The 14,135-nt window shown below is 37.9% G+C and overlaps 1 protein-coding gene across 1 annotated transcript in view; it reads left to right on the top strand.

Annotated features, from left to right (window-relative positions):
• Window positions 1-14,135, top strand: part of GRM8 (glutamate metabotropic receptor 8) — a 323,602-nt gene that overhangs the window by 114,532 nt on the left and 194,935 nt on the right. The window lies entirely within an intron of this gene.

The raw sequence follows: 14,135 nt of genomic DNA, 5'->3' as shown, positions 1-14,135 counted from the left end.
TTATATGATTCTATTATGATATTTGCACACAAGAATTGGCCAAGAAAATGAATTTTTCAGAACAATAAGTTCAGCCTCTGTCAATATCCATTGCTTTGCTAACAGCAGCTATGTCAAATTGCTCCCATTCTACTTCGGGTTCAGACCATCTCCAAAACAGTGGGTTCTTACCTGAATTACCTTGAGTTACAGGTGAAAGAAACTAATGTCTAAATCTCATGGAGACTCGTTTAGTGTGCTGGAAATCCCTTGAGAACTGTTCTTTTCTATGACATTTTGATAGGAAAAAACATCATAACTGGTTTTGGTATTGCTTTTAGAATTGACAGATCATCACTCGAGGTATGTAGCATCTTTTATTTTGTGTGATCTCCTGAGCAGTAGTCAAATGCTCTTTGCTCACAGACTTGCTTTAGCATACCACTCTAACACCCCTAAGGATGATCTGTGCTTGCTTACTGCTCAGTTTAAATGGGAAACAAGGCCTTTGACAAGGTCACAGACATTCTTTCACCTTTCTTATGTAAACTTTAATATGCGGAGAAAGTTCACTCTTCTCAGTACTGTTCTAATTCAACAGAAGTAAGCCTTAAGTTCTTTACCTTTATACCTGAAGCTGTGGCAAGGCAAGAAAAGTGAATGGAAAAACTGATTCATACCTCCAGAGAGCAAGGAAACAAATCAAAAAGCTTATCTTAAATTTATGCTGTGTACTGGCTGTTACTGTGGCTTGTTTAACTAGTATAATAGTCAGTTTTTTTAATTTCTTTTTTAAGAAAGCTGTCTAATGGTGATACAAAGGAAAACTTCAGATTTTAGATTTTGAGGTTTTGCTTGGATTCCTGTTCTATATGGTAAAGTCTATTTATTTGAGTAATGAATGAGGATTTCTCTACAATAGATTCAAGTTCTTACAGAAGTAAATTATTCCTATTAGCCTATATTTTTGCATTTCTGTCATAGTTTATAGAATCATTTTTCTAAATTAACTGGGCATTATGCAGTACCAATAGTGGATATGCTAAATGAACACTGGACCTTTAAGGTTAGTTGATGTCTGGCTGTCTTGCACAATGTAATCCGTAGCTAATGCTGTGTTTGTGTGGCTGACTGTACTTTAGGTTGCTTAATAATGACTAAAATTGCCTTTACTCAAATGTGTTTTAATTGTGGTTCCCTACAGGCCAAACTACAGTATCAAAGTATATGAGTCTGAGTGTTTTATTATTATTATTTTTTGTATAATGAGCAGAGGCGAAGTCTTTAGTAGAAATGGATTACAAATCCCAATACTAGATGAGAATACTTTCAAACTGCAGGATGCTTTTCTTTTGTTTGACATCCCCTTGTCCTCAATGTTTTCCTAATCCTATTATTTCCTTTCTTCAGAAGTACTGAATACAGTTGCACCCCTCAGAGGAAAGGACAAGCTGACAAGATCACTTGCTGCATTATGCTGTGTTGATAGATTGTTTAAATCCTGCATTCGTAATGCAGATGGAAAAAAACAGTTTCTGAGCAACAGCTGATTAAAGAATTTAGTTAGAATTTCGTATCACAAAGGAATTGCTTACTAAAGTAAAATAAAAACAGTGATGGGACCCAAGTGATTAAGCAAAGAAACCAACAAAACAACACCAACAAAACATCCAAACAAAGAACAACAAAGCAAAGCAATCAAAAACACAAACATCTCACCTGGTATAGTCCTCCAGAATAATTTATCACTCATCCCAATGAATTCACTCAATTATACCAAAGTAACATGAGGGAAAGAGGTGCTGAAATGGGATCATGTGACACATTGAAGCCTGAAACTTCAGTCCTGTGAAGGCAAGGGAGACCTGTGGTAAGGAGTACTCTAACAAGCACCTAGAGTAGCATGTGTTTCCAGGAAAACCACCTGGCGAATCAACTGTGTGAGTTAAAAAATAATAATAATAATAATAAAATGCTGCTTTTGTTTTCTCTTACTGTGCACATGCAGAAACTGTGGATGTAGATGAGATACTCAGCTCCTAATTAGAACTGAACCCTTCCGTTGAGTTGACCTTTTGGCAGGTTTGGGCTTAGAGTCCAAATCCTGTATTGATTTTTTGATTGAGTTAGCCCTGGTTTCTGTGTGGGCATATTAGAATTCCAAGCAGACATGGGTGTGAGCTGTTAGTAGGACAGTAGTGATCTGGCTTCTGTTGTTTCTACGGTGCTGTCTGCTCAATAAAGATTATTTATTGCATTTAGTTTGTTTTCTTGAATTTGCTGGAGCCTTCCTTTCTTCCAGTAACTCCGTATTTATAAGCTTTCATAATAAGGATCTGATCTGGTCTTTAATATACTGTTTCGGATTATTTAGGGTTATCCTCAGAAGTGCCTCATAGGGACCTATATTTCTACTTCATTTCCTATAAACAGAAATCTCAGTGTACTGTTAAAAGTTTAATACTGGAGGCAATCTGTGAATTTGCAGCTACAAGCTGACTCCAGGTGAAAAATACGTATTAAAAAATGTTAATTGAATAAGGTCCCGAAAAAATCAGTCATCGTAGGGAAAATACAGATGAGTATAGTCTACTTTAGGTAGCAACAGATGGACAGTTTTTTTACATAGCTTTCTGGCATTTTGGCTGACTGTTGAATTCAATACTATTCTTGATGCTTTCTTCTGGAGGATCAGCGATGATGAAGCATGTGCCAGGCCATATCAAACCAGCAGGTGTTTGGAAAATTGCTGGAGTGCCGGACCTAGACTCAAAAATAGCTGTGATGGTGAGAGTGCAGCTGTCCTTTGATGTAGCAGCCAGTGGCAATCCAGTGCCTCCCAGCAGAGCAGGTAAAGCTGAATTTTGTTTGTTGGAGGTGCCCGAGGGGCCTGCCCTTATCTGTGCTGCTTCTAATGGGGTAGAAAGGGAGGAAGAGGATGAACCAAAAGACTGAGGGGAGAGCCCAGGGAATTGGTTTTGATGCTGTGGTTATGGGATGCGGAGGACACCAGTCCCCTGTGCCAAAGTGATCCAAAGCCAGACCCCCTGCTGCACATCCTCCCTCCTCTTGGTGCAGCAGCTGCTGTGCAGCCCAGGGCTCCCACTCAGGCTCAGGAAGCAGCAGGAGCATAGGCACAACTACATCCTTGCTGCCTGCTGCAGTATGCCGCTTCCTTGTCTGCTTCTCTGTGCCCTCAGTGCAATGCTTCTGATACCTGGCCTGAAGCACAGACACCAGCTAGGTGTGCTAATGTTGCTCAGTAAACTGTGCCGGTAAAAATGGAGCTTTTAGATTAAAAGCATCCTGTGAAGTTACTTACATTATCTTTGCCACCTTATTCTATAAGATCCTTGCAGTATTGATCCTTGTACCCACCTCTGGTGGTGTTAAGTATTTCATTTCGTCAAGCATGAAAAAATTCTGGGACAGAGATGTGCCTAAGGAAATGCAAAAGGCAGAGCAGCAGAGCAGGAAGCTGAATCCAGGCCACAGCCTTGCCTCCTGGCCAGGAGGATCACTCGTATTTGCTCTCAGTGTTGCCTGTCTTCCTGGATCTGCAGCAAAGCAGTGTGGGGCTCTGCTGGCACCCCTAATTCTGACCCTAGATCCCAGAATATACCTCAACTCCCTATGTTTCTGTGAATGACAAATACCAGACTCTCTCACAGGTCATCAGGATGGATGACAGGGACATTTGTAAAACACCCGAGGATTACTGCTCTCTTTACATCTACTGAAATAATATTATCTACTTCTTTACTAATTAAATAGTTTCTAATTTTCTATTCATAGACTCAGTCTATCTATCACTACTTGTGTCTTCTTCTGGGAAGATGGTGAGGTGCTGACACAGGCTGCCCGTAGAGATTGTGAATACCCTGTCCCTGGAGGTGTTTAAGGCCAGGTTGAATGGGACTCTGGGCAGTCTGATTTAGTACTTGATCTAGCAGCTGGCAGTCCTGCCTGTGGCAAGGGGCTTGGAACTTGATGTTATTGAGGTCTCTCCCAGCACAAGCCATTAGATGATTGTATTATATGATTTTTAGTATAATTTAAAAGCATAACAGTGTACAAAATCTGAGTATAGGTTGGTACCTAGTTTTATGTTAACTTTACTGCCACAGTGGCCCTGAGTATTTGAAAAACGTTCTGAGTCACTGGTTGAGAGTGTGAATAGCAATTTTTAAGTGTCTCCACTTATACCATGCAGGAAAATGGCTTAAAATAACAACAGATTACCAAAGGTCATGGGAGTCTGGGGAGGTTCCTACTTCCTGGACGCTAGTTAGCACCATACCCATTTACACAAAGGGCATGAGAGATAACTTGGGAAACTACAGTCCTCACAGTTTAGCCTCAAGTGCCTGGAAAAGTTATGGAGAGGATTTTCTTGAGTGCGATTGAAGGGCATGTAAAGAACAAAGCTATTATCAAATATAGTTAGCATAGATTCACAAAAGGAAGGTCCTTCCTTACTAATGTGATCTCCCTCTATGATAAGTTCACCCCTCTGGTGGATGAAGGAGAGATGCCAAGTGTAATCTTCCTAGCTTTTAGTAAGGCCATCCGTTACAGCATCCTTCTGGACATATTGTCCAACTGTGAGATAAACAAATTCATGCTACACTGGGTGATGAACTGGCTCATTGGCCAATCTCAAACGATTGTAGTGAATGGGACTACATCTGCCTGGCAGATGGTCAGTAGTGTTTTTCCCCAGAGCTCAGTTCTAGGGCCAGTTCTGTTTAATATTTTTATCAATGATCGGAATGCAGATGTGGAATGCATTCACAGCAAACTTGCTGATGACTTGAAACTGGGAGGTGCTGTTGAATTTCTGTAGAAATGAGAGGCCTCTTGTAGAGGAATCTGGATAAATAAGAGCATTGGGAAATCAGCAACAAGATGAAGTTTATCAAAGGAAAATGCTGGGTGGTTCTGTGCCAGGAAAAGAGCAATTCTGGAGGCAGTCAGAGGCTGGGAGACAAGTGGATAGAGGGCAGAAAGAGGTCTGTGGGTGTTGGTGATAGGTGGGTCAGCGTAAGCCAGCAGTGTGCCCTGGTAGCCAAGAGAGCAAACCGTGTTTTGAGAAGCATTAAACATACTGTAACCATATAATTAAAAGTAGTGATTGTCCCAGTATATTTAGCATTGGTGCGGTCTCACCTTGAATACTGTTTGCAATTCTGTTCTGCACAATATGAAAACGATGCTAACATTCTTGAACGTGCCCAGAGGAGTGTAACCAAGCTGGTAACATGGCTGGAAGGTGTCACCTATGAGGAGAGGCTGAGGACACTTGTGTTGTAGTCTGGAGGAAAGAAGACTGAGAGGTGACCTCATTGTTCTCTGCAACTTCCTGAGGAAGGGAAGCACAGAAGGACGTGCTGGGCTCTGCTCCCAGGAAGCCAACAACAGGATATGTAGGAATGGCACAAAGCTGTGCCAGGAAAGATTCAGAGTAGACACAAGAAAAAAAGTCCTTTGTTCTTAGGGCAGTCAAACATAGAATGGACTTCCTAATGATGTGGTTGGTGCCCCATGCCTGCCATTATTCAAGAGCTGTTAGGACAATGCCCTCAAGAATATAATTTAACTAATTATAATTTAATTTTTAATAATTATAATATAATGGTGCAGCCTAACCCTCAGTGTTTGGGGCTGACCTGCAGTTGCTAGCTTTGAAGTGTTTGTAGGTGGAACATCTCTTGCATGCATCATTTGCTGTCATGACACTCCCAGACACTAGAATTTTTTAGACTTCTTTTCGATGACTGGAATGAATTTATCATGGCGTTAAATAGTTCATCAAATGCAAATATGATAGTGAGAAGGGCATTTAGCAAATTACCTGCGCATATCTCTTAATATGCTTTTGGCTATTGTTGATGATACTGAGGTCTTACAAATTTCACCTTATGATATCAGTAGGGCTCAATTTGAATTTAAGGAGGAAGAACATCTGTCAAAAAAAAAAAAAAAAAGAGGATAGAAATTATCCTTCTGGCAGCAAAGAGAATATGACTGTTTTTAATGTAGCCTATAAATATGCAATACAAACTTATATACTCAGTACAATTTGTAGACTATTTCAAAATAAAAAATGTATGTTTGATTCTGAATTATTAGTTTAACCCTCTGGGTGTTGGTTTTAAAGCATTTCATTTAAGAAATAGTAATATAATGTAAGCACACTTAGATGTGGCTTAGATTTTGCATATGCCTTAAGGTTCAGAAGAATCTCAAACAATTGAAATGGAGAAGCAATGTAATGAGGAAGCTCTATTAAATTAAGCAGTTCTAGTATTCTTGCTCCCAAATTTTTTTGTCTTACAAGACTACCAAGTGTACTAAAGCTAAATGGGATGGTTGAGGAAAGAAGTAGGTGGGGGTAAAACTTTCCCATAAGCAATCTAGAAGACAGGGAGGGTTGAACATGAGGAAGCAAAAGAAAATACAGTGAAACATGAAAGTTCTGTCTGTATAGATTAAACTGTCCCAGGGGCTGTTTTTCCTGATGTATGATGATCACTTTTCTAAATCCTGATGCAAACTCTTCTGAAACGCGTGAGAATTTTGCAAGTATAATAGGGGCAGGATTTAGCCCCATATGGCTTATCACTTTGATCTTCAAAGGTCAATTTTGTATTGCTGAACCAGTTCTTCGTAAGTCCCCAATTAATTAGGAAGAGAAAACACTTATCTGCAGAAAAATACATGCATCTGCTTAGTGTCACTTTTTCTTTTTTTCTTTTTTTTTCAGTACAGAAATTACTGACGGGGCAAATAAAATGGTATTTCCCATTCTATTCCCTCTCATCTCACAGAACAACAGCATTGCAGAGTGCACCATCAGTAGCTTTTCCTACTTTCTCACCATCCAATTTCCCATGAATGAATATAATAATAGATATATTTTGTCTTAGAGAGCTCTGTTTTCTTTGGTAGAAAGAAATTCGATTATCCTTAGTCTTTTACACAGCATCTTTCATATAAACTACATTGTGAAGCACATTGCAGAGTAACAACAGCAGCATCAAAGAAAGGAAAAACTAAAATAGAGAATACTGGCAATAGACAAGGGAGAAAATGAAATTTGAAAAGAAATGACATGTTAATGAGATAGGGTATCAATTTCACGTGACAGAAAAAGCATTCATGACAAAAAATACTGACAGAGGGAAGTAGTAGAAAAGCCCATGTTAAATGAACTGAGGAAAAAGAGAGTGAATAATACCTTTGGCTAAATTTGCTATGTGCAAAATCAGAAATTGTTTGAAATCTAGAGACACAGCTTACCAGAATCTTCCAGCTACTTTGCAGTGTTTGCGTGTTTTGTGTACCTAGGAAAGCTTTTTAATTTTAGATATCATTTTTTTTCATTGTGAATGCTCTTCTACATATAGGATGCCTATATTTATATAAATATATGTACACATACACACTCATGTGAGAGGTGCTTTGAAAGTAATGTCTCCTATTTTACTATGATGGCCTACAATGTCAGAGGTGGATGTTGGTGATACAGCAGTAGAGGCTGAACCTTCCTGACAGTGTTTTGTTATATTTTGTTGCTGTGCAACAGATGGCAGCAGAGGGGCAGTCTGACTAAATGGTATCCGACATGGAAGTGCATATAATGCAAAGGTCTGGAATTGAATTCTTCCTGGTGGAAAAAAATTGCACCCGTTGACATTCATCGACACTTGTTAAATATTTATGATGTCTAAGCAGTGGATATAAATGCAGTGAGGTGGTGGGTGAAGCATTTCTGCAGTGCTGAAAGTCCAGATACGTTCCATATGGCCACGTACAGCTTTCGCACCACAAAATTAAGAGTGCCTTGATCAGCTGATCTATGTGAAGTAACACAAATCGACAGATTATGACCTGGGAACTGTGGATCATCTTCAATACATTGAAAAGGATGGTGGCAACCCAGTAATATTACCAACTTTGCACCAGGTGATTTTAAATGAAGGTGAAGGTGATAGTTTCCTGGAACTCATCATTACCTGTGATGAGATGTGGCATCAACTCTATGAGCCAGAATCAAATGGATTGGTGGCATATGAATTCCTCATCAAAGAAAACATTCAGTATGGCGCTCATAGGGTAAAGCGATGTGTCCTGTCTTTTGGGATAGGAAAAGAGTGTTCCTTATGGTTTTCCTTGAACCTAGACAGAACGTCAACTCTGATTGCTACATGGTAGCACTGACTATGTGGAAGGCTCCAAGAAGACAGTATTTCTCATGCAACGTGTTATCATCATGTCCCATATCAGTTTGAAGACTGTGGAGCAAGTTGCTTGTCTTTGCTGGATTGTCATACCACAACCAGCATATTGTTGGTGCATTCTGATTTCCATCTGTTCAAACCAATGAAAATTAGACAGTGTGAACAACCATTTCCTAGCAATGCCATCATAGCAGCTGTGAAACAGCACTGCAGCATATAGTAGGTTCTTATTCCTTGCTGTTGAAAACACACAGCTGATGGTGGTGGCTCAACTGTGTTGAAAAAGAATGTTTTATTACTGAGAATTTGCTCTATTAAATAATGTTATTGTACTTTTTAACTGTTGTAGTTTCAATGGAAATAAATTGGAGGCATTACTTTCTGAGAAACCTGCATATATGTCTGTATATATATATATTTCAGTTTTACTCCGATACTGTCAATAATCAACAATACCTTATCATGCTTGGTATGTGTGTGAAATAAAAAATGCCACTATTTACAGATGAAGATGCTTCACCAGACCTGCACAGAAAACACAGATAGAAACACATCCTCAATTTTTTGACTGAAATGAGATTAAAAAGCATTTATTCTCCCACAGATTACTTTCCCAATGGCTTTCCATGTCAAGTGAATGAAATAGAGTGTTGTTAGCAGACGTATTTTGCATGAACCAAGCTGAGAAGTTGCACTTTGTTTTTGTCAGACTCTGCAGAATCTGGGCTTTATAAAGCCTCTGCTGGAATCTTCTTGTACTGAAAGTCAAATTGAGACAGTAGCCTGAACAATAAATGCTGAAGATTTAAGACCCATTCAGCAAGGGACTTATGTGCACATTATCTTAGATGTACTCAGAATCCCACAGACAATTCCGGTGTCTGCATGTTCACTTGCTGGGAAAAAAATCAAGTAAGGAAGTCAATCTGAGATTTATGATAATAGTACTACTGTAGATTTCTGAAGGAGGGATGCAGTGTGATCCTATTTTATGTTTGAGTGCTCTAAAAGAATAGATTGTGGGGCATTCTGTGTAATCAGGACTTTTATTTTTCCCAATGCAAAATGTGTGAGGAGGAGTAAAGAAGAATCGCATAGTTAAAAAGGAACGTTCACATTGAACTGAGCTCAGCTGGTTGTTGTAGGAGGTATGATTTACTCTAACCACAGGTATTTCAAATGAGAAGATTCTGAGTGCTCAGAGTAGGAATTTACCAAAGATGATTTGACCACAGTAGGAAGTTGCTAACTATGAGTTGTTTAAATACAATGTGCACAAGTCAATTACAGTGAGAGTTCTTGCAATTGAACAGAATATATGACTGCATTATCACCAGTCTTGGAATTATGGTACTGGAGTTTCCTCACTTATCAGAATGATAAGATCTAGTTGAACGGTTTAAAATAATTAAAATGGCTTTCAATATTGCCACAGTAATTACTTGTAGTGGAGCAAAAGCAAAGATAAATTGGCTCTTGAATCAGTGGACTCCTAGGTAATGGTCTTTTTGTATTCTGTATACTTCCCAGGAATGCAGTAGTGTAAATGAGTTCCTAAATGCAAATCATTTTGTATGATGTGAATGCTATAATGATGAATCAAGGATAATTTGATTCACATGGCATTTTTCCACACACCTACTCATCTCAAGGAAGGAGAAATTTATCTGCCTTTCCACCTACGTAACAACACAAGGCTTAGATAAAATAAGCTCCTGGTGTTGATTTAGTTGCTTGGATAGATATATTTATGTGCTCTAAGTAAATGTGAAAGAAAAAGCATGAAAATGTGTGCTATCCCAAAGGTGGGTTCAGAAGTACAAAATTTCTAAATGTGTACTTATGCTTCTTTCCCTTTCACCAAGCATCAGCACACCAATCTCAGAGTTTTTAGCAAAAAAAAAAAAAAACCAACAAGTAATTTCTCTTTCTTTTGTAATATGTTAGCATAGTGTGAACTCTACTTTCCTGTAAATGTTAATTATAATCCACAGTGAAGTGAAAGAAAGACTTAAAAAAACGTTCTGACTTTGAACCTCCTTTTCTTTTAAAATACAGCTCCATTTTTTTCCCCGCCATTATTTGGTATAGATTCCAATGAAACTCCAAATGGTGGACTAGGTTTTGCTCTAAGCTCACAGAGCTCTAGTTGAACATCGTGTCCCATGAGGTACTTCGTATATACATAGCAAGTAGGAGGGCATCTCAAAGACAAGGGTACTTCAGAAATCAGATCACTTTTGTTCATTCTGCAAGCACAGCCTCCTTGAAGACCATGCAAGAATTACAGTTAATTACATACAAATTTCTTTGTCTGAGCAGCATTTGTTCATTTATTTCTCTTAGCAGATAGGCAAAGCTTAACAAGAAAACTCTCCTAATTGAAGTTATCCAGCAGTTTATGCTGTAGAACTTGTTAAGGTAAACATCAGCTGTGCTCAGAGCCTGATTAGGAGATGGAAGGGAGCAATCAGAAAAAATTCCCCATCGTTATATTTTAAATTCTTCAGGCTTACTCATCTGCCTCTAATGGCCATATACTTGCTTTGCTTTCAGTTTGAATTGCTGTTTTGCTTTTGGTTGGGTGAAAGGGCTTGTCTTACTGTATACAGTCATTTTGGAATCTCAAGAAAACTTTAAATCACTTTCTGTCTCTCTTTATTTTATCTCCTTTCTTATAATTTATCTGAGCACTTTTTTGAGGTCGAGCTTACTAGCAGAGTAGGATAGAATCCAAAGAGGAAGGAAGGAAGTAGATGAGGAATTTTGTTAAGATAAATTTACTGATAAATTGTGGAAAGATGTAATGGTGTTAAACAATAAGATGCATTTAGGCTGCAGCAAATGAAAAACACCTTTGACTTAAAGGACAGTCAAACTAATGAACACTGTTGAAATAGTTAATCCTGGTGTTTTGTAAAGATACTTTGATCAGTGCCTGCAGTGGATAAAGGGTTTTGCTTCTTCCAGCTTTGGGAAGTGTATTAAGAACAAGGTAGATAATTGTACGCATTTTATGTTTATCCTTTCTACATGTAAAAGAAGGATTTTCCATGACTTCATTTACTGTCAATGCAGTTTCAGCAATTGTCCATTTATCTGCTTTCCCTAGAAGAATAATGCTGAAAGAGTCTGTGCAAATGGTGGTGGAAGTTGATTTATGCTTTCAAATTTAGATGTATTTCTGAGTGGTATGTATACAAAGAATAGAGAGAGAATTGTCTTATTTAAAAAAATGGTGATTTTATCTCTTTTGAAGATTAAAATGAGTAGGAAATAGAATAAAATAAAATACGAAAGTAAAATGTCTAGAAAATGCCACTTACATGACATCAGATTTTCCAGCTGATGGACGATTACATGAACAACATTGAGAACAACCTGGAATGAGGGAGTGTTGTGGAAGTCACTCTAGCAAGCATGGCAGGCAGAGACATGATGTCACAGGACTCTGAAAATCTGGGCCAAGAAATGGTTCAGTTTACATCTGAAGGGATGCTTTGAATGAAGATACTTAACATTCAGTTGTGTTCTCTTCAAAGTAACTTGTCCATGAGCAAAGCTTCCATCTAACCCTATAAATTACTGGTTGGCTTGTGCCCTGGAGTAGAAGAGTTTACTGCCCTATGAAATTGTTTCTGTTCTTTCTAGTGTAACATAGTTTGCTCTCATTTTTCATATAAATATCTAATGAACATTCCAAACTATGAAAAATGAAGCTCTTTGGTGACTTCAGTAAGAGCTATGCAGTGTGAAATAGAACTTCATGGAAAAATTTAATGAAATTGATAAACTTGAATCAGTAACCAATTGTGTCTTGTTCAATTTATTGTTATAAATACTATTATTCCAGGTTTATGGGAAGAGGGTTTTTTGGGGATAGTGTCTGAGAACTCACCTTGAAACAGTGCAATTACTAGGTCCTTAATATCTAGTCAGCACTTAGGATCCAGTCAGCACTGTTTACTATCTACAGCTGACGTAATGTAGGAAATCACCTTATTTGAATGTATTAATATAGAGCTATTCAGTATGTAAGTACAAGATCAAATTTTCAGCCATTTTTAATAAGCTGCAAAAACATTATACCTGGGATTATTCTTTAATTAATATTTTGATTAAGTTATTAAAAAATATGTTTCTCTAAATTCCAGAACACCAAATTGCTTGTCACATATATCTGATGCCTTGATTTAAGTTATTCTAGAAACTCAAGAGCTTCTTACTTCAAAAGGACTTTCATATCGCCTGTAGAGATTTATGTATCTGCCTGTACATTCAGATTCTTGCATATGCTATTTTTCTTGGCCAGTTTTCTAAGGTCTGTGAAAAAACTCTGCAGATGCACATATGGGGATATAAAAATATGCTTGCAGTTTTAGAGCTATTGGAATATTTGAAGAAGCCCCTTAGAAATTTATCTAAATTATGCAGATCTGTTCATGAAGGAAGAGAGAAAAAGTGGTGTGTATATAAGATGTGTTGGACCAGTAGTTTAACAAGAAGACAGAGTTGAAAAGAGCATGCAAAAGTGAAAGACTTTGTCATGGTACTAGCAGAATAGAAGTATGACTTTTGAAGCTCAAGGCTGTCAAAGGAAAAATGATCTTTAAGACTGGGAGGTTTACGCTTGAAGTAATGTTGAGGGAGCACCTGGAACATCTAATCAAGTTTTCACCCATATTCACATTGACTAGATGTATTAATAGAGAAAAAATCTGTCAAGATTTTTTAATGAGGATAGAGACACCTCCTGCTCACAAAAAGCCCTTGATCTGGAGTCTATTGAATCAAGATTTTTTAACGAGGATAAAAACAGCTCCTTTTCTCAGAAGGCTGTTGAGCTGGAGATTGTTGAAGGCTACGAGGACATGCCTGCACATACATTTGCTCTGTTCTTCTGCTGTTCATATTTCAGAGACAGAAAAGGGATTGTCAAGGCTAGGTGAACCTTTGGTCAGACCCAGAATAGTTGTTCTTCTGCAGATATTCCCTTGCAATTGGAAATTCAGTGTGCACTTTTGGCAAAATCTAATTAAACAGACTGTTGACAAAGCATTTATAGCCACAAAAAGCAAAAAAAAAAACCCAAAAAAACCAACAACAACAAAAAACAAAAACCCAAAACACAAAAAACTATTCTATATAAAAATATGGAATTTAATACTTTTGAGGAAATGCAAAAATGAAAAAAGAAATGCTTTATCACAGTGAATTGTTAGGCAAACTTGGAAGTGAACTTTATGTCCATTGTGGTAATAGGTAGATAAGAATTCCATCTCCTTTCCTGTCATCTGTACAATTTTATTAGGAGGGAAGCATTTTGGCCTTCAATCAGAATAATAGTATGCTTTCTTCTTAGTCCATTCAGTGACAAACCAAGTGCAGTACATAATTAATTACTTAAGCTTTTTTAATCTGTCTTCCTTAATTACCAAGGAACAGGTGTTTGCTGCTCCTTTTTGGTCCGAGGCGCTGATGAGAGTTTTCGTCTCTCTGGAAAGTTACTGTGAAATAAGATGGGTTGAATTTATGTTCAAACTCCATTGTAACTGTGCAGGTACATGCTGTTTTCCTGTAAAAACAAGTTCCCTCTTGGAGGGAGTAAACTTATCCACTGTTCATAGCAGGTGGAAATCTGCATACTCCTGAACCTTACATTGCTGTATCTTTTTTTTTTCTTTTTTTCAGTCATATAATCTCTGGGAAAATTATAGTGAGTCGTTTAAGTCCCATGTACCAATTCATTGTCTGAAAGGATGATCATGGCTTTGTGTATAGGAGTGCTGGAAGACGTCTTTGAGACTTGGAGAGAGATTTCAACTGGTGGTATAAAAATAGTAAGGAAGTGCTCAATAGAAAATGCCAGGGATTGCTGGATAAGTAAAATATTTTCTTCCAGTGCGCTAATCA

Source organism: Cyrtonyx montezumae, unplaced genomic scaffold (genome assembly GCF_038088225.1).
Source record: "Cyrtonyx montezumae isolate F1298 unplaced genomic scaffold, pur_monq_1.0 scaffold_3, whole genome shotgun sequence".
Lineage (NCBI taxonomy): Eukaryota > Metazoa > Chordata > Aves > Galliformes > Odontophoridae > Cyrtonyx > Cyrtonyx montezumae.
This window is presented reverse-complemented; position numbering and strand designations above follow the sequence as displayed.